Source organism: Candoia aspera, chromosome 7, assembly GCF_035149785.1.
Source record: "Candoia aspera isolate rCanAsp1 chromosome 7, rCanAsp1.hap2, whole genome shotgun sequence".
In the NCBI taxonomy this organism is placed as follows: domain Eukaryota; kingdom Metazoa; phylum Chordata; class Lepidosauria; order Squamata; family Boidae; genus Candoia; species Candoia aspera.
The window spans coordinates 39,465,577-39,489,561 of record NC_086159.1 but is presented as its reverse complement, the minus strand read 5'-3'; the positions used below and the strand labels follow the sequence as shown (position 1 = coordinate 39,489,561).

General features: G+C 35.9%; 1 long non-coding RNA gene across 2 annotated transcripts in view; it reads right to left on the bottom strand.

Moving 5' to 3' along the window:
* Window positions 1–23,985, bottom strand: part of LOC134501298 (uncharacterized) — a 127,625-nt gene that overhangs the window by 31,461 nt on the left and 72,179 nt on the right. The window contains exon 4 of one of the 2 annotated variants that reach the window (XR_010068339.1): window positions 1–1,257. The exons of the other annotated variant lie outside the window; for it this stretch is intronic. This is a non-coding gene — a long non-coding RNA (uncharacterized LOC134501298). The remainder of the gene's footprint in view (window positions 1,258–23,985) is intronic. 2 annotated transcript variants of the gene reach the window in all.

The following is a 23,985-nucleotide window of genomic DNA, read 5'->3' as shown; positions in this document are numbered from 1 at the left end:
CCCCAAGCAAAAAGATTTTTTCAGGAAAAAAATTATGAGCTCAAGAGATTTGAAAGAAAGGAAGAATCTTTATTGCCAAAGTGATATGTGATAAAAGACCAAAATCTGTACAGTCACTGAGTTTGTACAGAAATACAAAGAATATTGGACAAACACACACACACCAAAGCAATTGAAATTAAACATAACCTCTGCCTAAAACCTTCAGACAACCTGGAGTCCAAAGCCAAGGACTCTGTTTCTCCCCTTGCCTCTAGCGGTAATTCCAGTCATTTATCAGAGCTATTAGGAGATGGTATACTCCCAATCTGGCACAGCAACTTATTCCTCCATTTCCCCTGAGTTCTGCCTGCAATTTTAAAGCTTTTTCCTATCCCTGAGACCAAAGGGGCATTTAAATGACAGAAGCCATGCTTTCCTTAGTGCTGATTCTATGTGAGAAAAAGCAATATATATTCTTAAACTGGGAAGCTGGCTGTCATTCTTATAAATGAAGGCTGGCATCATAACAGAGGCATTTCACAAATGTTTTCCATTAAGTGAAATTAATAATCCCCTCATTTTTGCAGGAGGGGTGTAAAATTGCCTGCATTGGAGCAGACATGTGAGAAAAAGAAAAACAGCACCCCACTGCCAACCTTTTCACTGGATTGGCTGTAACTGTCCAAAGTAATGCTATATCAGACAAAACCAGTATTTAGATCTCCATTTGGATAAGCAGCTCTTTCTCTCTCTCTCTCTCTGTGGTGTTCTGCACTGCATTAGGTTTGATGACATGCAAAGGGTACATTCCCCAGTTGTCTCTCCCTCCCCAAGGAGCACAAGATCAGGATGGGATGTGGAAGCATGAAAACAAATAAATATTCATACATATGGAAGGCAAGGAATCCTCAGTAATTTTCAAATCCCAAAGTCATAAAACTGCATCATGGTGTTTATCTTTAAAAATGAGATTAAAAGTGGTGTGTTAAATAGGAAACTTTCAATGGTGCTAAATTGCCAAGGCTATTCAGGAAATGATTTACCTCCCAGGTGCTCTTCCTTTTTTATTTTATTTTCCTTTCTGAACTTAGATTTGGAAAAAATGCTCTTCTCAAAAATGAAAACATAGTCGTGATTTATGGAAATTAGGTATAATTTTACAAAACTCTTTTTATGCACCCAAGAATCTCCTCTCTGTTCCAAAGTTTCTTTTAGGCAGGTGTTTCTTCAAGTAGTTGATTGCTAAAGATTGGATTGCTTTTCTTGAGTTATTAACTAGAATTAATTGAGAAATGAAAGAATAATTATTTCAATAGGAATATTCATTTCAAAAGAGATAACACTTGTATGTGGTTTTATTTAATGTTGGGATTGGTTGAAACAAATATTGCTGCCTCAATCATATTAATCAATATTAAATTTAATAATAGTTTTGACTTTCCATTTATTGTTAGTAGCACTGACTATTGCTAAGCCACCATTTAATAACAAATAGCTAACATCTGCATAGTACCCAGGGCTGATGAAATTTGCAGCCCTACACAGCTGGAGAGAATCAGGTTGGTGAAGTCTGCACTGCACTGCCAACTCCATCTTTAATTTGCTTATTTTTTGAATGTGGCAGTTTTATCAACACAGCATAGAAATGGAGAGGCTCAATACAATGCTATGCATAAAATTCAGAAATAAGAAATAATACACTTAGAGTTTTGTAATGTTCCAGTTTCACATGGGGAAAAAGTGCTAATTGAGAACCCTGAAAAATCAGAAACAAACAAAAGTATTCTGGAAGTTTGCTGGCATTCTGAAAGAAATTCATTCATCTAAAGAAACCAGTGGCACTACATAACTTTTGTTTTCCTGTAAAAGAAATGTGTGCACTCCTGTGTGAAAGTTCCAAGCAAATCATCCTATTTTCTTGTTGCATTTCTTTCATTATATATATAAAAAAATTATTCAGTGGCTGATCCTGGCTATTTTGAAATGTTATCTCATTATGATATCAAAATAGACAAAATAAAACTGTCCTTCATTTTGATTGGAAGTATGGAGACAAATGCAGCACAGCCCATTTCCAGTTACAATCAATCAACCTGATTTGACCCATTTTTATGGCTCTTTTCCTACTAATCAGCCCTATGCAGCAAGGTTGTTGGCTTTTCCTAGCTTTAGTTGTGTGTACATACCAACAAGTAGGTAGGACAATTACATTCAAATACAGATGTAGTCCATTCACCCTGAATTTTTAGGTGGGCTATGCACTAGGACAGCATGTTTATTATGCAATCATTTCCTCTTCCTAGCACACTGAAATTTCTAAGGTAAAGGTAAAGGTTTCCCTTGACGTAAAGTCCAGTCGAATCCGACTCTAGGGGGCGGTGCTCATCTCCGTTTCTAAGCCTTGGAGCCGGCGTTGTCATAGACACTTCCGGGTCATGTGGCCAGCATGACGACTCGGAACGCCGTTACCTTCCCGCCGAAGCGGTACCTATTGATCTACTCACATTTGCATGTTTTCGAACTGCTAGGTGAGCAGGAGCTGGGATTAACAACGGGAGCTCACCCCGCCGCGCGGTTTCGAACCGCCGACCTTCCGATCGGCAGCTCAGCGGTTTAACCCGCAGCGCCACCGCGTCCCTTACCGAAATTTCTAAATTGGTGGCAATTTTTGGAACACTTCTGGGACTACATTTGAGGCTTTTATGTTCTACATAAAAAGGGGGTAATTTGGCCCTGAGACCTCAATTGTGAACCCCCAAATTAGGATATTAATACAAATGAAAGCCTGTCTATATACGTGCCTAGCTATTCAAGTCCATGTGAGTAGATCAGGTTAAGGGAGTACTGGCAAATAAAGAAACAAAAAGCCTAAACAATGGACATATTTCCTTTTCCTTGGATATTTGTCCTACTGTGAATAGTTTAGGAAAAGATATGTGAAGTGTTGCCAAAAAGGTATGAGTCTGTATAATATGGACTCATGTATAAATCCCATCCTGCCATTTTAGTTGTACAATGCAAAGAAATTAATCACTGACAGAGTTTTAAGACCTGTTGGGGAAAAAAAAGGACATTGAAATGACATTGAGAATGAATGGAGAAAACTTCTATCAATTTGACTAGTAACTCCTAAAGTGATAAAGAAGGTAAAGGAACAGCAAATTAAAACAATTTCTACCATGTTTTCCAGAGCCTAACAATGTCATCTTAGGGTGAGAAAAACAATTCAGTAAGAGACAAGTCTTGAAGAACTCCTGAATACCTAAAAAGACAAAAAATCAATACGGGCCATAACTATTGGCACAGACATGTAATGAAGTGTAAAACTTTGGTGTAACAACAAATTAAAATACCATTAACGTCTAGGCTAATGAGGGAACATAAAATGAATTTTTAAAGTATATGTGTCCTTCTCTTTCCTCTTTATTAAGAGGGCTATGAAGCATTCTACTGGGAACTTCAATGAATAGTTAGGATCCAGCCCTTCTCAATATTGTCAAGCCAGTGCCATAGTTTAAATGAATAACAAGCTTTGCAGGGGGGAAAAAAAAAAAGAACTAACATGAAGATTGCAACAGGCAGGTTAATTGGGTTCATGCCTTGAAATGTCTTCCAAATTGATTATCACCCATTTTTCTTTCCATTGATACAGACCCAACTTCTGACAAGTTGAGAAAAGCATTCTCACTGCAGACTGACAGTAATGGGGGCTGAGCCATTTCTGAAAACTGAGGTCAGGAGTATTAGGTATGTTTGCCACCTTGAGTTGACCAAGACAGACAGACAGACAGACAATAGATAGAAATAGATACTAGATCTGACAGTTCTCCCTCTCCCCCTTTATCTATAAATGCAATATACCTTATTTCATTTAGTATGTACATTTCTGGAAGTCTTTTTGTCATTTATTACTGTCATTTTGTTTCACACATAAATTGAGCTTCTGACTACACTGGTATTGTTTGTGCTAGCAGTGCTACATAGTTGTATTTCCCATTTTCTCCAGAGGCATGGAGATTTTTCTTTTTTTAAAAAGTGTCTGTTCTGACAGATGTTGGTCTGCTAGATTATAGAAACTAATAACCTCCAAAGTGAGGGATTGGTGACAACATGCTCAGTCCATTTAAAGGCTCCAACCTGGAAGCATGTTATGAAATGCATCACAGACAAAAACACGTTGGTTTCTATTCCTTTTAGATAGCAATTTAACACTAAGGCAACATTTATAGTAATTTTTTCCAGCTATGTAAATTATGATATGGAGAAAATGTCTAAACTATATAGATAGTTATTTTCTGTAACATTAGTAGCCGAACAAAGATATAATGATTCAAGCATTCATCGTGTTGTACTTTCAGTCCCCAGCTGATGTAGCTTCAAGCAGTATTAGATTATGCTTTTGGAAGGCTGAATAGCTTAATGGCAGAGCACAGCCTTCGCATGCAAAAAGCCCAGGTTTAATCCCAGCAAAGGCTAGGAAAATCATTCTTGTCTCAAATACTGAAGAGCCACTGGCAATCAGCAAAATATATCAGTGTAAGGAAGTGTGTGATGTTGCTTTAATGTTCTTGTTCAATGAAGACCTCTAGAGATTGCAGATCTATCTAAGTATAAAATCCAAGAGACCTTCATCAAAAATCATATGCTTGATGCATGATTCAGAGGATCTGAATCATGCATCAAGAGTTACATTTCTAAAAGCTCATTTATATTTGGAAGTTGTAGGTAATCCAGTATAAATGGTTGACAAACTTTATAACAATTTACCTATTGTTTCTTGTTCCTTATAGGTAACTTTCCTAAAACAATGGCTTAATGAAGCCTTCCCCACCCCAAGTGCCTTCCCAACATGACACTGTTGAGAATTCTGGAAATTAAGTTGCACAGATATAAGGAGTATTCAGATATAAGGAGTATTTGGCAGATAGAGTAAAAACGTCTATCAAAAATCATAGCTATAATTCTTCCCTATAACTATCTGTGTATTATTCTCCCTCATGGAAGATATAACACTGTCGAGACTACTTCTTTAGGATTATCTCCAGGAGAACTAATCCAGCTGCTTTGGTGATGCACGAGTGTGATCAAGGGACAAGCCAAAATGTCAAATTCAAGCTTCTGTGTGTTAAACAGTAGGATATAGGAGAAAAATAGCATGTCCCAGAAGGATAAAATCCTTAACGATGAAGTAAGAAGGGGAGAAGTGACATACTATAGGAGGAAGAAGTATTGGGAATCACACAGTGCCATATTATAAAGACTTTTAACAGCCTGCTTGAATGGCTCTGTACATCTACACTGATGCACCACTAAAACTGCATCCATCTTCTCCAAAAGATTAGGAGAATGGAAAACGGACTTGCTATGTCCAAGAGCTGAGGCTGTGGTGAAACAAGAGCAAAGCCAATTTAAAAACAAAGTGCCCACAAAGCCCCCAACAACAACAACAACAAAAATCCCGCTTTGCTCCAGTTTTATGTAATTGGTGTGAAACACAAATGCATCATTCAGGAATTTTCATTCCTGAAAATGAGCCAAAATCAAGGACACAGGCTGATCTGGGAACATTGCAAAGAGTAGTTATGGAGGGGCTGCCCAGTAAATATAATTCACATCCAGTAAAACCACTGGGGACAGTTCAATAATTTTCCAAAGCTTCCTATTAGTTATACCAAGTTTGCTTTAAAGACAGCAACTGGATGCATGTAGTACAGGAAACATTAAGTGAGCTGATGAATTTGATGAAATACAGTCCTACTAAGAGAGAGCAAAGTAACCAGAATCCAACATATGTTGAAATCAATACATGTATTCCTATTTAATTCATTTAATTTGGATCAAGCTAATTTTATACTGATTTCCTTCAAAGATGAAACAACTCTGTAGATAATTGGTACACTCTTCTTTTCTCTGAATCAATGGCAGAACAATTAAAGGTTATACTAGGTTTATATGCCTACTATATTGTCATTCTGAACATAAATCCTGGCAAAATAAATCTGAGTTAATAATGGAAACAAAGAAAGAAAGTGACAAATGTATTTTTAAAAACATTAAGATTCTACAGTTAGTATTGTTTTTAAACACATCAGAAGCAACACAACCCCTTATGAATGCAGCTGTTCCTTAGACCAAGAGTGCTAAAGAAGAACTGTTTCGAAATTTAATGAATTGTTTCATCAATTTTTACAGTAAAGGACATAGGTGAAATCCCCAGATCAGTATTTCCAGCAATGTTTGAGATACTGTGTTAAATATGACAGTTGAGTTGGTAGATTTATTGACAATTGGGTTCTTGGTGTTCTCTGAGCAAACAAGGCCAGGAAACACCCCCAAAACTCAGGAATTCAAACCTGAACTATATGTAATCTCTATTACAGGAATTTGACAAATTAAAAATTAATATGTCATCAGGGATAGATGAAATTTTATCAAAATTGTTGAAGATCTAGAATCCATGGATAGTATTATCTAGAAAAAAAATATGTAACCAGGACTTTGCTTGACTTCCAACATAGTGAATATGCTATTTTTTAAAAAAATCCACAGGGAATCCAAGAATATACAGATCAATTCACCTTAATGTGAATTCCAGATAAATTCTTTAAGCATATTTCTCATGGAGAAGAACAAGAATTGCTGAAGAAAAATCACCTTATTTTGCAAAGGGAAGACTAATCTCATCAACTTTATGGAATTATTTGATTAATTCTTTGAACATGCATATCCATAGAAATGTCTAATAGATATTATAGATTTGTACTTCCAAAATTTTTATTCAGAATTCTTACCAAATGCTTTTCAGTAAACATAGCAGTCATGTTTATCAGTTTTTAATGGGTTATTAAGCAGTTATTCCTTAAAAATCAGGCAGCAAATTGTAAATGTAATTAAAATTCCTTATCATAGAGATATTTATGGTGAATTAGAATTGGAAACAGTGCTATTTCATTTTCCATTAGTACCTGGAGACACACATGAACAAGGAACAGTCTACTGTTTATTGATGATGCCAAATTAATCAAGTTCATTAGTGAAGGAACAACAAAATTGCTCATGATATTCAGTGTAAGGGGGGGTTGGCAGGGGGGGGGATTTGGTCTAGGGGTTAAGGCAGTGTTTCTCAACCTCAGCACTGGCTGGGGAAATCTTGGAGTCCATGATCTTAATGTTGCTGAGGTTGAGAAACACTGAGTTAAGGTCCTGGGCTAGCAACCAGGAGACTGTGAGTTCTAGTCCCACCTTAGGCATGAAAGCTGGCTGGGTGACTGGGCCAGTCACTCTCTCTCAGCCCAAGTCACCTCACAGGGTTGTTGTTGTGGGGAAAATAGGAGAAGGAAGGAGTATTAGGTATGTTCACTGACTTGAGTTATTTATAAAAATAATAATAAAAAATAATTCAGTTTATTTAGTGATAAGGACTGAACTGATTTGAGTCTTAACAGAAACAAGAGGCATTGGATTGTTCAATAAAAATGTGAAATAATTGCAAAAGCTTTGGAAAAAACAAGTAACTTATTTCCAAACATTAGGAAAGTTGTTTAAATGATACTGATATTATATTATTTATGTATTTATTGATTTGTATGCTTTATTTTTATACTGCCATATTCTACTTGGACTCAGTATTGCAACACTCTCATTCAATTTGACAATATAGGTGCATCCAGTTAATAGGACTGTCTGATTCTATTCAAAGGAGATTCAATTATGTTGCTTTTTTGAACCAAATCAGTTTGTATCTTTATATCTGAGGTATTCATTCAGATGCTTTTTCATTGCTTTAAGAGATGCAATTGTGATTTCATGGACTTTCTGGTACTTTTTAGCTTTGCAGAGTTTCAAACATAATTAATCCTTTCTTTCCACTTAAAGACAGAGCTGAGAAGAGATTGAGATATATAATGAAGTATATATCTTTCTTGGTAAGAAAATAATTTTGGCCTGATTCATATAAATTGAATATCTAATGAATTTAGGCAAGGAGACACTGCTAAGGAAATTAGCAATCTTGGCATGGGCTGCTGCTAGAGAGATAATATTTTTATCAAAAGTTTCTAGTGTTTTCTAATATTTTATTTGCTCCAATAACACTGTTTTAATGTTTTACTGATTTTTGTACATTTTAATATATTTTATTAATGTTTGACCATATTTGTGCAGGTTTTATCTTATTTATTGTGACCATTGGTCAAAGCAATACATAAATTGATTGATTGCTATATAATGTGTTCTCTGATATATAATGTGTTCTCTGATACCAATATGAGTAGCCATCTAATAAGTTTGATCACCTCTGTAAACCCTTTTAGAGTGTTTGGGAGAATGTCACTCTTCTATCTGAATCTGCTTTTCTGCTGGAATTTGTTTACAATTAAGAAATCGTAAGAAGAGAGAGAGATAAAGAAATTCAGATTTATTCTGTTACTCGTAAAAAAAAAGTTTGTTCTTTCTTGTGTGAAATCCATCTAGCCTCCAAACCATACCCTTCATCCATTAACTCTCAAATGATTTGTCAAATCTCTACTGTAGTTCCCGATTCTAGTTTTTATCCCTGTGTTTTGCCTTTTCATTATCCCTATCAAAAATCACCCTCAAAATAAGAAAAAAAAATCCTCATCTGTTTCTTCCTGCTTCTTGTCTTGCCTTGCACTGTGCAATTCTTTCTTACTACATAAGTGGGCCTGAGAAGGTTTGCTGTTAACACTATTCACTGTGTGTGTCATATAATTTGATACAATTTATTACATATACAATAGTGAAAACACATATTTCTCAAACTGTATTAAAAAAATATTGCACTAGCAGCACATAGTGTTATTTCCTGAAGAGCCTAACCATGCCAAGAAGCCTACCATCTCAGAAAATCAAGCTGTTGAAATGTGGTGGACTCCTTGATCTTTAGTAAGAATTCATTTTTAGTAGGGCCATACATACATTTTTTCCCACTTAAAACTGATGAAGACTTTTGTGCCCATTTCTTTTAATATATTTATTTCCATACCCATTTTGTACATTAAACATATTTTTGCATACATTTTTCTCTAATCTATAGCATTCTTCTATGGTATTTTCAGCAATAACTGGGCACATTTTCTTCTAATATATGCATATCAGAGGATGACTATATTTTGGAAAATACAGATTTGGAAGTATAAAATTAGGTAATTTACATTAAAATGCTAAGTGAAATAATATCTTTCCCTTTCTGAAAGACAAATGTTTTATTTTTTGAAAAAGAAAATACAGCATTTAAAAGGAGCATAAACAAATCACACAGACAAAAGCGACTGAAGGAAAAAAAGGGAACTTAATCTTTTAAAGTGATTATGGTTTTATTAAGTTTATTAAAATATAACTTTTCATGCTATATACAGGACAGCAACAGCTTGTGTCTCACCTGTCATGATACAAGTCTGGAAGAACTTGAAGACCTGATTCTGCCGTCTTGCTTGGGGTGGGAGGGGCAATAGTTCCTCCTGGGGTTGGCTGGTATTGTAGAGCCCACCCCAAAGAATGAAATCTTCACTCCTTGGATTTTGTATCTATTTTATTCTTTATTTATACTGGTTATTGATATTGTAATTTATATTTTTATGGTTTTAATTGCTGATTTTATTGTGAACAGCCCAGAATCCCCCTTTTTTGGGCAGTCGGGTGGTGATATAAATTTGAATAATAAACAAATAAAAATAAAATACTGGATTCTTCATACAGAAGACCCCATTTGCTATAATGGTAAATAGGTAAACTGAACTTTTTCCCTGAACACAAAATATTAAAGGGGAGCCTTTGTTGTATACAAAAAACCTATTCAATATAACATGAAGTCTGAATATAAGAGTGTTAAGAATACTTCTGCTGGATATTGCAAGGCCTATCTTAGTCCAGCATTTTGTTTCTTACTGTGACCAGCCCAGAGCCCTTCTGTTGTTCCCTCTAACAGGAGATAGCAATATGTCCCTGTATTGTTCTCCTGTAGTGAATATTTGGAGGCAGACCACCCTCATTTCAGAGATAAACTGAATGCCAAGGCTGATAGACCTTGATAAAAGCATCTTCTATAAATTTCTCCAATCCTTTTTAAAGCCATCCAAGTTAGTGGCCATCAGCACACATTTGTGGTGATGAATTACAGAAGTAATTATGCTCAAAGTGAAAAAGTAGCTTTTTCGTATGTTCTAAACATTTCAGTCAGCTCCACTGAATAAGTTAAGTTCTTACTTTCTGTAATGGTATACCTTTATGCCTTTCTCCAAATCTAAATATAACATGCTGGGGACAACATTCTACAAAGGAGGTGGGATCAATATTATATCTAATTTATTTAGATATAAATTATATCTAATGTATTTAGATGTCAAATAAATTTAATGAATTATTGATAATTAAGATGACTGTTCTTCATAAATGTAGTAGTTTTATTGCTATGTAATTACACTAAATATATTCATTGATCAAACTTCACTGACACATTTTGAAGGGAATCTGAGGGATATACAGTATGTGTGTTTATGTATGTATGCGTGTGTGTGTGTGTGTGTGTGTGTATGTGTATGTGTATGAATAGATGATAGATAGATAGATAGATAGATAGATGGTTTTGAGTGGCCTGTATGTAATTCTAGGATCTGACATTGTGCATCTGTGGATTAGAGCATGTTGTATAGAAATTTAACACCCATACTAGAAGATAGTTTCAGTCCAAATGCTGTTGAGCATGAATACAGACTTTCAATGGCATTTTCTATGTGAAGGAAAACCTTCTCTAGAAGTCTCAAGAAAAAAAAAATGTTGCATATGGAATTGAATAGGAACCATTTCATAACTCACAACTCTTACTAATCTTTTATAAGTCTCCAAATATATACTTGTACCTATTATCAAAATACCATACTTACGAATTTCTCTGTCTCAAGCTACCTGATATGCTAATTTTGACTTACAGTTAAGAAAAATCCACAAATCTTATTTCAGTTTAAACACTGTGGTTTCTCAATTTTCTGAAGAAGAGAACATTTTTCCTTAGTCATGTCAAAACCAAAGGGCCACCAAACTGCCATTTTATTTAGTTTAGTATAGCAGTTACTGAATTGATTTTTCCTTAGAAAGTAACTTCACTGCTTTTTAAAAGCTATTTGCATAAAGGAGCTAACTTTTATAATTCAGAATGACTATCCATAAGGATGAAATGATGGGAGAGAGAATTCCAAGGAAGTGAATATCCAGGGCTAGTCAAGGATATTTTGCTTCCTTAGAGGAAACAAGAAATACCCAAAAAGCATAGCATCCAAGCAAACAGTCCTACAAATCACTATCTCTTTAATGTTCTGGAAATTATAGCAATATTTACAAATAATAAAGCTATATGCAGAAAAGTTATGAAGAACAAAAGTGAATTTCTATTTTTTTTCCAACCTCTGAACGCTTTTCCCCATAGTCAAGAAATTACTATTAAAAACAGTAAAACAAAAATGTATACTCATGACAATGTTTGACTATATAATGATTTACTTAAAATGTATTTTGTCATTTCCTTTGAAATTCAAATTTTCCCAAGAAATTGCCAAAAACCTCTAGAATCGGTTCAGCTCATATTTGCAATGGGGATTGTTTCACAGTTCACCATGGGATAAAATTAAATGCAGATTTATTGAGATGGATCCAGAGTATACATACTTTCTGTGTGCGTGTGTGTGTGTGTGTGCGTGCCTTCAAGTCAGTGTTGACTACTGGTGACTGCCTGCATCAGTCACTGTTTTCTTGGCAAGATTCTTGGAAGTGGCTTGCCATTGTCTTCTTCCTAGGGCTGAGAGAGAGCGACTGGCCTAAGGTCACCCAGCTGGCTTTTTGCCTTAGGTGGGACTAGAATCCATGGTCTCCCAGTTTCTAGCATGGTGGCTTAATGACTACACCAAACTGGCTCTCGTACATACATAGAACATAATTATCGAAATCAATGGAAGGAAATTTCATGACCAATCAAGCCTTAACATTTTCATGCATTTTCTTCCATTAATGCTGAAAGCCCTTCGTTTGGATATTGTACTTAAAACAATCTCTTATTAGTCCAATGAAACTACAGTAAACCTCTTTCAAGATCTGTTCTTACAGAAATGTCATCTTCTCATATCAACCAATCAATCTTTAATACGGTCACAAACCAGAATTACAAATTAAAAACAACAACATTGAAATATGTTAAAATACATTAAAAATACATTAAATGAAATGAACAAAACATGGTAATATATTTACAGATTAATAGAGTCGTCAATGGGCAGTCGAAGTCTGCCTAATTTGCAGACAGTATAGCAAAATTTAGCTACGTTCAGGGAAACTAAGTCATTCTGATCAGATAGCAACAAAGGAACATAAAAGAGATCATAATTTCCTGGATCTTTTATCAAATGAGGGGTTATTAAATGGGTTTGTGAATCCTTATAAAGAATACAGTATAGCAGGACATGTTCTATAGTTTCAATAGCCCCTTGTCCACAGGGGCACAGTCTCAACTCGTATGGGACTTTTTTGTAGCGGCCGTCCAAAACCGCTGTGGGAAGCACATTACAGCATGCCAAAGTAAGTGCCCTCCGAAATTTGGAGACAGTTATATGATTTAGGTATCTTGCTGGCTTATAAGAAAAGGCTTGATCGCCCAAAAAAACACTCTTAGGCAAAGCTGACTGGTCCTGCTGGATTTCCAGGTCTTTGATACGCTGCTTGAATTTGCTAAGTGCATGCTCATAGCCCATCATTAGGAGTGCCTCACTAGAAAAGCCGAGATGTAGTTTCTGTGAGATGGTCCTGAACCATACTGATTTATAATTATCCTTAGAAAGGAAAGAACCCAAACCCATAGGGAAAAACAGTACTTTCAGCCAATGTACTATAGTACAAGTCCATGCACCTGTTTCAACTTTAGGCAACCCTGTTTCCCTCCTTTATACTACATTTGGGGTACAGGGAGGTACCTGAAATATGGCCCTTAAGAATTTGGATTGAACCCTTTCCAATGGTGTGAAAGAAGGATAGTGTCCTAGCTGAGCACTGAAGAGTAATTGTGTACGGGCCTTAGCTGAGTATAACTTCAGTGCTGCTGGAATGTGCTGTGCTCCCTTGGTAAAATGAAAGAATTGGATTGCTGCCAGTGTTTTTTGAGCATTTTGTATAACATAGCTTTGGTGCGCACTGCAGTTAGTGGACCTATGAAAAACCATGCCCAGATATTTAAAGGATTTAACTTGTTCAATGTTCTAGCTGTTTATTCTCCAGATGTGCAGTTTAGGTCTCTTTGCAAAGACCAAAATTTTAGTCTTGCTATAGTTGATTTCGAAAGCTTCTTCAGAGCAGTAACTGGCCAGAGCACTCATGGCTCGTTTGAGTCCAATTCGTGTTTGTGATAGGAGTACTATGTCATCTGCATACAACAAAGTTACGATATGCCTGTCTGCCAATTTTGGAGGGTGATATTCTGATTGATTCATTTTGGCCACAAATGAATTTATATACAGATTAAACAGCAGAGGAGCTAAAATACAACCCTGCCTCACTCCTCTGTGAGTTGGAATCTCACTTGTGTGATGGCCTTGCGTACTGCATCAAACTTTGATTCTGGAGTTCTTATAAAGATTATGCATGAGCAGCAGTAGCCTTCTATCAGTTGTAGTATGGATAAGCTTAGACCAAAGCCTTGCTCTGGGAACCAGATCAAATGCAGACCTAAAATCAATAAAAGCGGTATATAATGTTGAGCCTGTTTTAGATGTATATTTTTTTGCCAGATGTTGAAGTATAAGGGCATGTCCATAAATAGAATGTCTGGACCTAAAACCTGCTTGCTCATCTGCCAATATATGCTCTGAGTCAATCCAGTCAGCTAGCTTATTGTATAAGTGTCTGGCATAGAGCTTACTTATTATACTTAACAAGCTAATGGGCCTGTAGTTAGCAGGCAGGTATTGAGTGCCCTTTTTATAAATAGGGACGATAATAGCTAGGCCCCAGTCCTCTGGAATTTGTGCAGTATGGTCAATATAAGTAAACAGGGAAGCAAGAACAGGAGTCCACCAATCCAGGTTGGTTTGTAATATTTCAGGTGTAATAAAATAATTGCCTGGAGCTTTACCAGGCTTTAACTGTTTTATGAGCCTCTTTATTTCAGCATTTGTGACAGGGGCCCAATTTGGGAGCAGGTTAATATTAAGATCTAAGTCAACTATATGGGCCTCTTCTTGTGAGTATAATGCTCTAAAGTAGTCTTCCCACACAGATGCTGGTATGAGATGAGGGAGTAAAAGGGGCCTGTCAATTGAATGGAGAGCTATAAGGTGCCAAAACAGAGTGGAATATCTGGCTCGAGAAGCTGTTATCAGCTGCTGCCAGGAAACCTTAGTGAATTATCTTTTCTTGTTTTGTACTGTAGAAGATGTTTATATTGTTTCTTCTGGAGCATAAAATCTTGGATGGGGTGCTCAACTGGGTTCTCTTTATATAGCTTAAATCCCCTGATCAGTTTACCTTTGGCCTCAAAATATTCTGCATCAAACCAGGGATGGGAAGGATAGATCTTGCCCCCTAGATTATCTCTGCTCCTTGATATCTGGGTGGAAATCACAGGCTGGAACAACTGAATCAGTTGTGTAAATGTCTGCAAGGGAGAATCCCCAGACCTCTCTCTGACTATGGTGGAGCGGAGTTGCAGTGCTGCTTCGGATAGAAGCAGCCGAGCAATTTGCTCACTAAGTTGCTGAGTCCATTTGACACGAACCAACCTCAGCTCTGAGTCTGAATCCCGAAATGGGATGGGTTCTGTTTCCAGAAAGCAATTGTCAAATGCTTTTAAAACTGTAATACTTGGAAGATGATCACTATCGGGTTGATTTCCTAAATATTTTTTTTGTACAAAAGTAATCAAATTCCATGAGATTAAAGTATAGTCAATCAGGGAAGGTCTTGAGCTGACCCAGTGGGAGAATTCACCAGGGAAATCACTACTGATAGATCCATTCAATAAATATAAATTTAATTTGTTAATTGTTAGTAATAGACACAGCCTCTTCCAGTCCCCGTTTGAGTCTTTAGATTGCCGGATTAACAGGGGGGGGGGATTGTAACTGGTTCTGGGAGATACTGGTGGACCTGAGTAAAAAGTTCTCATAAATAACATCATAAATGACTCTACTGCTAATTCAGTCTGGATTCCTATAGTATCTAATGAATTCTATTCAAGTCTTCAAGTACAAGGAAGGCAGGCAGGCAGGCAGGCAGGCTTCTATTTATTTAATTAAAAAATATTCAGGAATTATGCCAAAAGTTTTCCTGTTTGATTGATGCCAAGAGAACAATGCAGCATTGTTCACTGACAGTGTGTAATGATTCAGATGATTCCATAACATCGTGTGTCTGTGTGTGTGTGTCTCTGTGTGTGTGTATGTATGTATCCATGCTCTGTCCCTTAATATAGAAATTTTTGTTCTCTCTTTTAGCATTTTTTTAAATGCATCTACCTACATTGTTTATTTGCTTAGTTCCCCCAGTGAATGAAATGGGCATAGAGAAATGCAGCATACCTATTATAATCAATTTAATGTTTTGTGCTATATTCGTATTCATAAATGTTCCATAAAGGAAACATGTAAATAATGTAATAGAGGGCATGTAAAGAAACTAGAACAAATAACAAATGGCTTTGTTCAAAACCTTTATGAACTGTTTTATTGAATCTGCAGGGTAAATAATTGAAAATAGAGAAAAAAGAGTCATAATCTTACATCTACAGATGTTATTACAATTATGCTCAGTGAAGTACAAAGTTATTTCAAATAACTAATAGAAAATTATAGCTGGCTAATTATAAAAAGAGGGAATTTTGTTCATTAAAAAACCATGACATTTCTAAAGTAGATGGCAATTTAAAAATTAAAATTGAAATTATTTTATTATAGTTAATAGAAGAGTTACATGTTCCAAGACTTGAAATACTAGCAAATCAGTAGTAAGGTTATATTGTGGTAATTGCTGCAGTATTAACTAGATAAAAAATTATGTTAATTGCAACACTGGCAGCCAAAGACTATCAAGCAGATGTGTTGGCATAGATGGCATGTGACCAAGCTGAAAGAGCAAAATAATGCATGCCAGCAGAATTGGAGATTTTCTGTTACTCTTCCTTTGTGCCACACTCTCCCCTAAATATCTGAGAACTCAAACATCACTTATGGAATACTTGTACTATGAAAATAGGTTGCAACTCGCAAGGGCTACTACCATCCCAAATTCATCTGAATAGCAATCACTTGTTAAAAGAGTCAGCTATCTGTTTAAAAACACTATTTATTATCAAAAGATCCAAATCAAGAACATGACTTTTAGCAATAGAATTTTATTCTTTTTGAAAAAGATATCTGAAATGACATTAATCAAAAAAAGCAGATGAAGAAGCCTCCAGTTGCCCTGCACATTGCAGCACTGCTGGGTTGGATTTTATTAGGGATTTAAACTGTATTTCTCAAGGACTAAATAGAGAGCAAAGCTTCTGTCTACAGATCATTCATTCTCTCCATATAGTTCATTTCCCTCTGAACACTTCTTCCCTGAAACCAAGTCTATTCTATTCCAATGCCATGGCAAGTTCAATGCCATGCTAAAAATATTTTGACTCTCTGAATGGTTGTGCAAAAAAGATGGTTGTGGAAAAATTGGTGTTAGATTTAAGATCCTTTCAGGACATTTTGAAAATGGAATAGCTGGTGATGCAACATTTTTCAGTGACTTGTCCAAGGCTACTTGGAATATCAAAGAAATCATGTTTCCCATTGTCTCTTTCCCTTACCCTATCTGCTATACTTCATTGGGTGTTTTAACCTTATGTGAATTGCAAATACATCCAATACATGTTTGTGATTGCCGTACAATGACATACGCATGGTTTCCATAGTTTTTTGCTCCTTCTGGAAGGTGCCACAAGATTCTTTGTTATTTCTTTTACTGAAAATCACTAGTTAATAATGATGCTCACAAATAAAACATGTCTACTCAAAGCAGGCTCCATCAAATTCAAAGGATACAACTTTCAAGTAAGTATGTAATGGTTTGCAAACTCAGTTATCAATATTTAATTTCCATTGCTTAATCCATATCCACAATAAAATGATGGCAGCTTATGAAAAGATTTTGGAGCTCCTATAATGCCCAATCTACTATTGTACTTCTGTGCTTGATGGACCAATATTACTCATGCATAGTCTTCTCAGATGATCATGGAACTACTGTTTGTCAGTTTCTTGTGCAACCATTTGTTACACCACACTGACATTGAGAACAGAAAGAGAAATTAAATTGGTCGAATATGTAACTATGAATTATATATTTAGTCACTATGTTTTATTTCAGGTGAGTAAAACAGAATGTCTAAGATTTAACTTTCTGAAAGGTTATTATTAAGTCTGTTAAAATATTTTAGGGACATTTAACTGCCCAATAAATTTTAGCCTTTTTTCTGCTAAATGTTTCTGTAGAAACCAATGACTCTTTAATGATCATTTGAGCTTACATTTTATTAAAATATAAGAGGAACACTTCCTGCTACTTATTGTTTGTTTCAAAGAGTGAAAACATTTTCACTCAGTCATAGAAAATACATTTTTATTTGTAAAGTCAAAACAGGAACACAAATGTTATTTATTTACTTATTTTCTATCCTGACTTTATTATTTTTATAAATAACTCAAGGTGGCGAACATACCTAATATTCCTTCTTCCTCCTATTTTCCCCACAACAATAACCCTGTCAGGTGAGTTGGGCTGAAAGAGAGTGACTGGCCCAGAGTCACCCAGCCAGCTTTCATGCCTAAGGCGGGACTAGAACTCCCAGTCTCCTGGTTTCTAGCCCATTGCCTTAACCACTAGACCAAACTGGCTCTACACTGTGCATGGGTTCACAAGTTTTCTAATGGAATTGATTAAATTATAGTTTAGTATGTTGTGGTACTAAGGAAGGCTGAGCGAAGGAAGATCGATGCTTTTGAACTGTGGTGTTGGAGGAAAATTCTGAGAGTGCCTTGGACTGCAAGAAGATCCAACCAGTCCATCCTCCAGGAAATAAAGCCAGACTGCTCACTTGAGGGAATGATATTAAAGGCAAAACTGAAATACTTTGGCCACATAATGAGAAGACAGGACACCCTGGAGAAGATGCTGATGCTAGGGAGAGTGGAAGGCAAAAGGAAGAGGGGCCGACCAAGGGCAAGATGGATGGATGATATTCTAGAGGTGACAGACTCGTCCCTGGGGGAGCTGGGGGTGTTGACGACCGACAGGAAGCTCTGGCGTGGGCTGGTCCATGAAGTCACGAAGAGTCGGAAGCGACTAAACGAATAAACAACAAAATGTTGTGGTACATGCCATGTTAGCTAAGTCTGTACAATATATACAAATAGCATAAATCAGGTTATTAGTGCTGAAAACCTCAATCTCCATACCCTTGTAATGGGATTGGAGATTTCTCAGGACTTCCTGGGACAACCATAGGTTTCTTCCAAGTGATATCGAAACCTGACCCATATTTATGGACTCATACCAGATATTATTTTAACCTTGGAGCAGTTGGATAATGACATGAAGGTGGGAAACCTAGTTTTCAGTCCTTTGTCATGGTCAGATTACTTTTTGATCTACCTGAGGCTGGAAACCACAACTGAACTTGGCAAGGAAGATTAACTGATTAAGATTCTCTGTCCCAGACACTTTATGGATTCTCTCAGATTCTGACATGTGCTTGGGAATTTCCCAGTTGTATGGGGAGCAGTTATTCCATATCTCTGGTTAGACTCTGGGATAGGAAGGCTGCTAGAGGATTGATTATTATTAGAAGTGATTTCTGAAACTGTATCATTGTTTGATGGCCTATTTGTTCATCACATTCAACATGCATATCTAAGAATGACTCAGAGTATGTTGATAAACTACTCAACAGTCAGGACAAAATTCTGAATCAGAGTTATTCTCAACTTTCACAACAGAAAATTTAGCAGCTGAATTAAATTAAACTTTCCAGGTAAAATGCCAAAGGCTTTAAAATGTCCTACAGGGAAGGAATATGTTAGGTATACCGTATATTTTGGTTTCTTGATAAAACACTGTATAAACACCATTGAAATGTGAATACTATTAGCTTTTGATGTCAGGTAGAACAACCTATGCATGTCTACTCAGAAGTAAGCCCTATAACATTCAGTTGGATTTACTTCTGGGAAAATATGCACGTAGCACTTTAGACTGAAAATGGATTCACAGTGTGCATCTCTGAACCCTTCCCTGCCTAATAACTGAATCCACTATCATTCTTAAATAACAATATTCTGCCTGCAGCAATTTCATGCCTATAACTGAGCTAGCAAAATAGTATTTTACAGTGCTGTACAGTCAGTTCTCCAAATGGTTCAGGATAGTCTGAAATGTATCAGCAGTATAAAAGAGCAAAAGTAAATTGTGAATCTCCCAAACCGCCGTGTGATTTTCTGTTGAATATTTGAATTGATTAAAAAAGCTTACGGTTATGTACAAGGTGTCATAGTTTGTACCCTGTTTTATATAATACAACAATTAATGGAATGTTTATTTATATATTTGCAGCAGTCTATATCCTACCCTGGGTGGCTCATGAAGAATTGGAAATATTATTAAAACAATGAGTTGAAATCCCACAATTAAATTAAACATAACACAGGATAAAAATAACAGCCCCACACTATATAGCTCAGGCTCCATATGCTTACCAGAAAAGTCAGATCTTCGCCACTTTGTGAAGTATTGAACATGGGGCAGGGGGAGCATCTGTATCTAAAAGGGTAGGTTGTTTCTATGGGATGGGCTGTATTCAGGAAGCCTGTTTCTGGGTTCCAACTCCCTTGATAACCTGTAGAGAGGAAACCTGTAGCATCCCCTTCAGGCCTGATTAAACAAGATGGCCAGATTCAGTTTACAGAAAATAGTCATATTGGTAACCTGAGTCCACACCATATAATATTTTATAGGTCAATACTAGCACCTTGAATTGTGCTGGGAAATCTTTTGGCAACCAATGTGTGATCTGCAATAGATGTGTCTCCTGCTGAATGGCTCTCCTCTATCAGATTCTGTGCTGCCACATTTTATAATAACTTAGTTCCTAGATAGTTTTCAGGGGCAGCCACAAGTAGAGTTCATTGCAGTAAACCAATCTTGAGGTAATGCAGATATAATTGTTGCTTGTCTTCTTGCTCCAAAAAGGGCTGCAACTGGCAGACCAGCTGGGCAAAAGTTTTCCTAGCCATAGACTCTACCTGCTGACCCAATAGGAACCATGACTTTAGGAGAAACTCCAAGTCACACCCTTGCTCTTTAAGGGGAGTACAGCCTTGTCCTAAAACAGTGCCAGAACTGACAGGGAACCAGATGGTTTCTGAATAAATGGCAACTTAATAGAAAATAACTCTAATGTATAATAATATGGCAAAAATCATGCTGAATGAATGAACAAATGAATGAACAAGCTTTTTAAGCTCAAGGACCATATTGTCTGTTGAGTTTGCATATATGATGCATATACATAAACATGTATGCACTAGAGGAAGAGGTTCAACATTTATACTGGCCATTTCTCCATTAACTCCTATGAAGATATTCACATACATCAAAGTCACACTAATGTATGAGCATTAAGAGATCTTTACTGGGTAAAACAAATAGTGCTGTTTATAACATTAATAAAACTTATTGAAATTTGTCAAAGTTGTAAAATATAGAAGAAAGTGCAAATAATCCAGTTTCCTTGAAAGGATGCATAAAAATCCTCAAAGATGTTTTGGACTTTGACAGAATGTTGTCAATGTATTTTATATGAATTATTATTACTACACTTTGCTGCCATGCTTCCTGTACAATTAAGTTGTAATTCCGAGTATGAAAGGGTAAATCTGTGATTTTTGCTTTCACATCCAGTTTAAAATATGAAATCTCATTTCTTTTTGTCCAGTTTATGAAGAAAAGTTTGGATTTCAGTACTTTCTTCTATGAAAAAAAAGGAACCAAATAGAATTCTTGCCTGTCTGAACCAAGCAAATTTAATAGGTACAATATTCTAACATAACAGAGGACAATGTTGTACCTGCCCATCCTCAAGCTGTTAAGATGAGGCATCTTTTAGGGAAAAAAGAGAGAGAGAGACAGAGAGAGAGAGACAGAGAGCGCTACCCCAAATCAGCAAAATAGCTAAAAAACCCAGTATCCAATTCAAGAGTTTAAAAATCAAGAGTTCAATGTCTTCTATTTATTCTACAGTCGGAAGGCATAATCAACAAATGATAAATTTGTAACAAGTCAATGGCAAATAGATGAATTCAGAAATATAGCTAAAAGAAACCAGGGAGATCAAGTCACACAGCATCCGAGAATCCAAACTACCAAGGAAACCAAGATAACAAAACTCAAATCATGGCATTGATTAAATATTCAACTGAGTCATGACAAAACATGTTTATGGTTAGCACATCTTACACTTTTTTGTCCCAGCTTCTTTTCAAGGTCTATTCCTAATGTGCTGTGAGTTGAATGTGGAGGTTCTACCTCTGACTTTCAACACACATACATACATGAGCAGTTTGAGCTTAGAGAATCTTCTGTCATAGCACTGTTAAATAAGTATATCTGGATAAGATACCACTGGAATGAAATCTTCAATTAACCTTCACTAAAGCTGATTGAATAGGAACCTTGAATCATCTAGTCTATTAAATTTGCAATTATTGTCTGAGATGAGTACATAGTTTTTTCAATAATGAATCTGCATTCATAAAGAAAGCATGAAATAACAGTTTGGATTCTGAGTAATTTTTCTTGGAGGTAAAAAAGAAGTGTTACTAAAATGTCCTCTGAGTATTATGGCTAAAATGCCCTTTGAACATTTTTTTTCTCTCAAAAGATGACATTTATTTCAAATTGCTTTTCAGACCTCTCTTTCTCTCTTGCAGTTATTATGTTACTTAAGTGTAATGCAACCAAGATCATACGTTGTTTTTTTGTATATTCATATGGCTTAACCAAACAATAAGAACCTTAGTTTATGACTGTAAACTATGCTTGCCACATTCACTATTGGAATTCATAAAAAACTGGAGGTCTCTTTATTATATCTTCTCCCATTTCATTTATAAATTACACAGTGGAGGAGGAAGAAGAGAAGGAAAGAATCTGACACAGGTACTAGTATACTTTCTATTTAATAAATGTAAAACCCAGAATGGAATTCATCATTAGTTCTGTATTTTGCAATTAGATAACATACAGTAAGAGGTGATTTTGTGTACCAAAACTTTATTCTCACTCATTCTTGCTGCAGGCTTTGCAATCCCCTTATTAAGGGGTTAAGCTGTAGGAAGAAATCCAAGTCAGTGCATCAACTGATCTGGTACTCAGGCAATATCAGATTTATGAGGCAGTCACTGTGCTATTAACTCTTGCAGAAAATATTTCTATTTGACTTTGTGTGACTCCCCCCTGTGGCTATGCTGAGTCTTTAAATTTCATTTCATTTTTCAATGAGCAATGTCTGGCAGGGCCTAAAATGTATGTTACCCATTCCTGTGGGGGGAAAATGATACATGAACTAAAATACAATAAAGGAATTTGTGTGGCTGAGAATATAAACAGCAGATCATTCTAGGCATCAAATCCAGTTCTCTGTTTTTCATGAGGTGGTTCAAAGTTACAGTCATATTTGAAGCACACAGAATGCCTCCCTGCAGACTTCTTTTACCATTACTAGGACTCCTGATACCAGTCTACATTCCTATTAGCTGGCAGTTGACCAGTAGTTTCAAGCATTGAGAGTATAACCACAGCCTTGTGGAAATAGGCAACCAGCAGTTTCTGTACCTCATCCTGCTGCTGCTTAATAAACTTGATGATGGCTGAGGGGCAGGGGACTGATACCAGTACTGACAAATCCTGGCCTTTGAAGCTTCCCAGGGATAGGTGGTAGAGTCATTGGCTTACTTTTGCTTTTATTTTACTTTTTATTCAGAGGTAGTAATGGAGATTATTTTCAATTATTCCTCGAGCTGCAAATGCTATCTAGTAATTCTCAACTCTTCTTTGCTGGCAGAGAAAAAGGGAAGAACCTGCCCAGTGCATGTCTCCAAGGGAAACAGAAATATATTGAGGATTTTAGATAGTGGAGTGCCTAATAACAGCTTCTAGCATACCTACCATTTTCCCTTCCCCACAAAATAGACAATGATTTTTTTAAAAAAAGAAGAATATTTGGAAAATATTGTTTTCTCTGTGTTTTATTCATTTGACCTTATTAATTAATTAATATAAATCCAGTAACTAATAACCATAATAGCAATGATGTATATTTGTATGATAATTAAAAAATAATAATTCATTCATAAAATACCATAAAAACTTGATCAAAATAATATATTACACAACAATAAATCATAATGATTGATGTTATTGATGCTATTTATTAGTAATATCTACAGTATTCAGAGCAATTTTCTTTACCTACATAAAATAGTTCAATAGTGCCAATATGTCTTGTCCTGCAATTTTTCCTCATCCTATACTAGGTTATAATATTACTGAATATTTTCTTTTACAAAATTCCCAATAAACCATAGCTTTGTACTTTTTTCTATATTTCAAAATATAACATTCATGTTCATTTTATCTATCTCTTTGCTCTTTCTAATTCTGAGAATTTTTTTCCCATGTCAAGCTAAGATCTAGATCCCAAACTTTCACCATCCATTCTTTTACAGATGAGGTATTTTTTAAATTTTCTTTATAACAGACTGCCATTCCATCAGCTGTTGGTAAATAAACAATCGTTTCTGTGTCTTACAAAGTATCATCTTTCACATATCCACCAACAGTGTTAAAGGAGTCATAAATCATATACCACCATATCAACCTTCCCACCCTACCCTCAAATAATTTCTGGACAAAATCAAACCA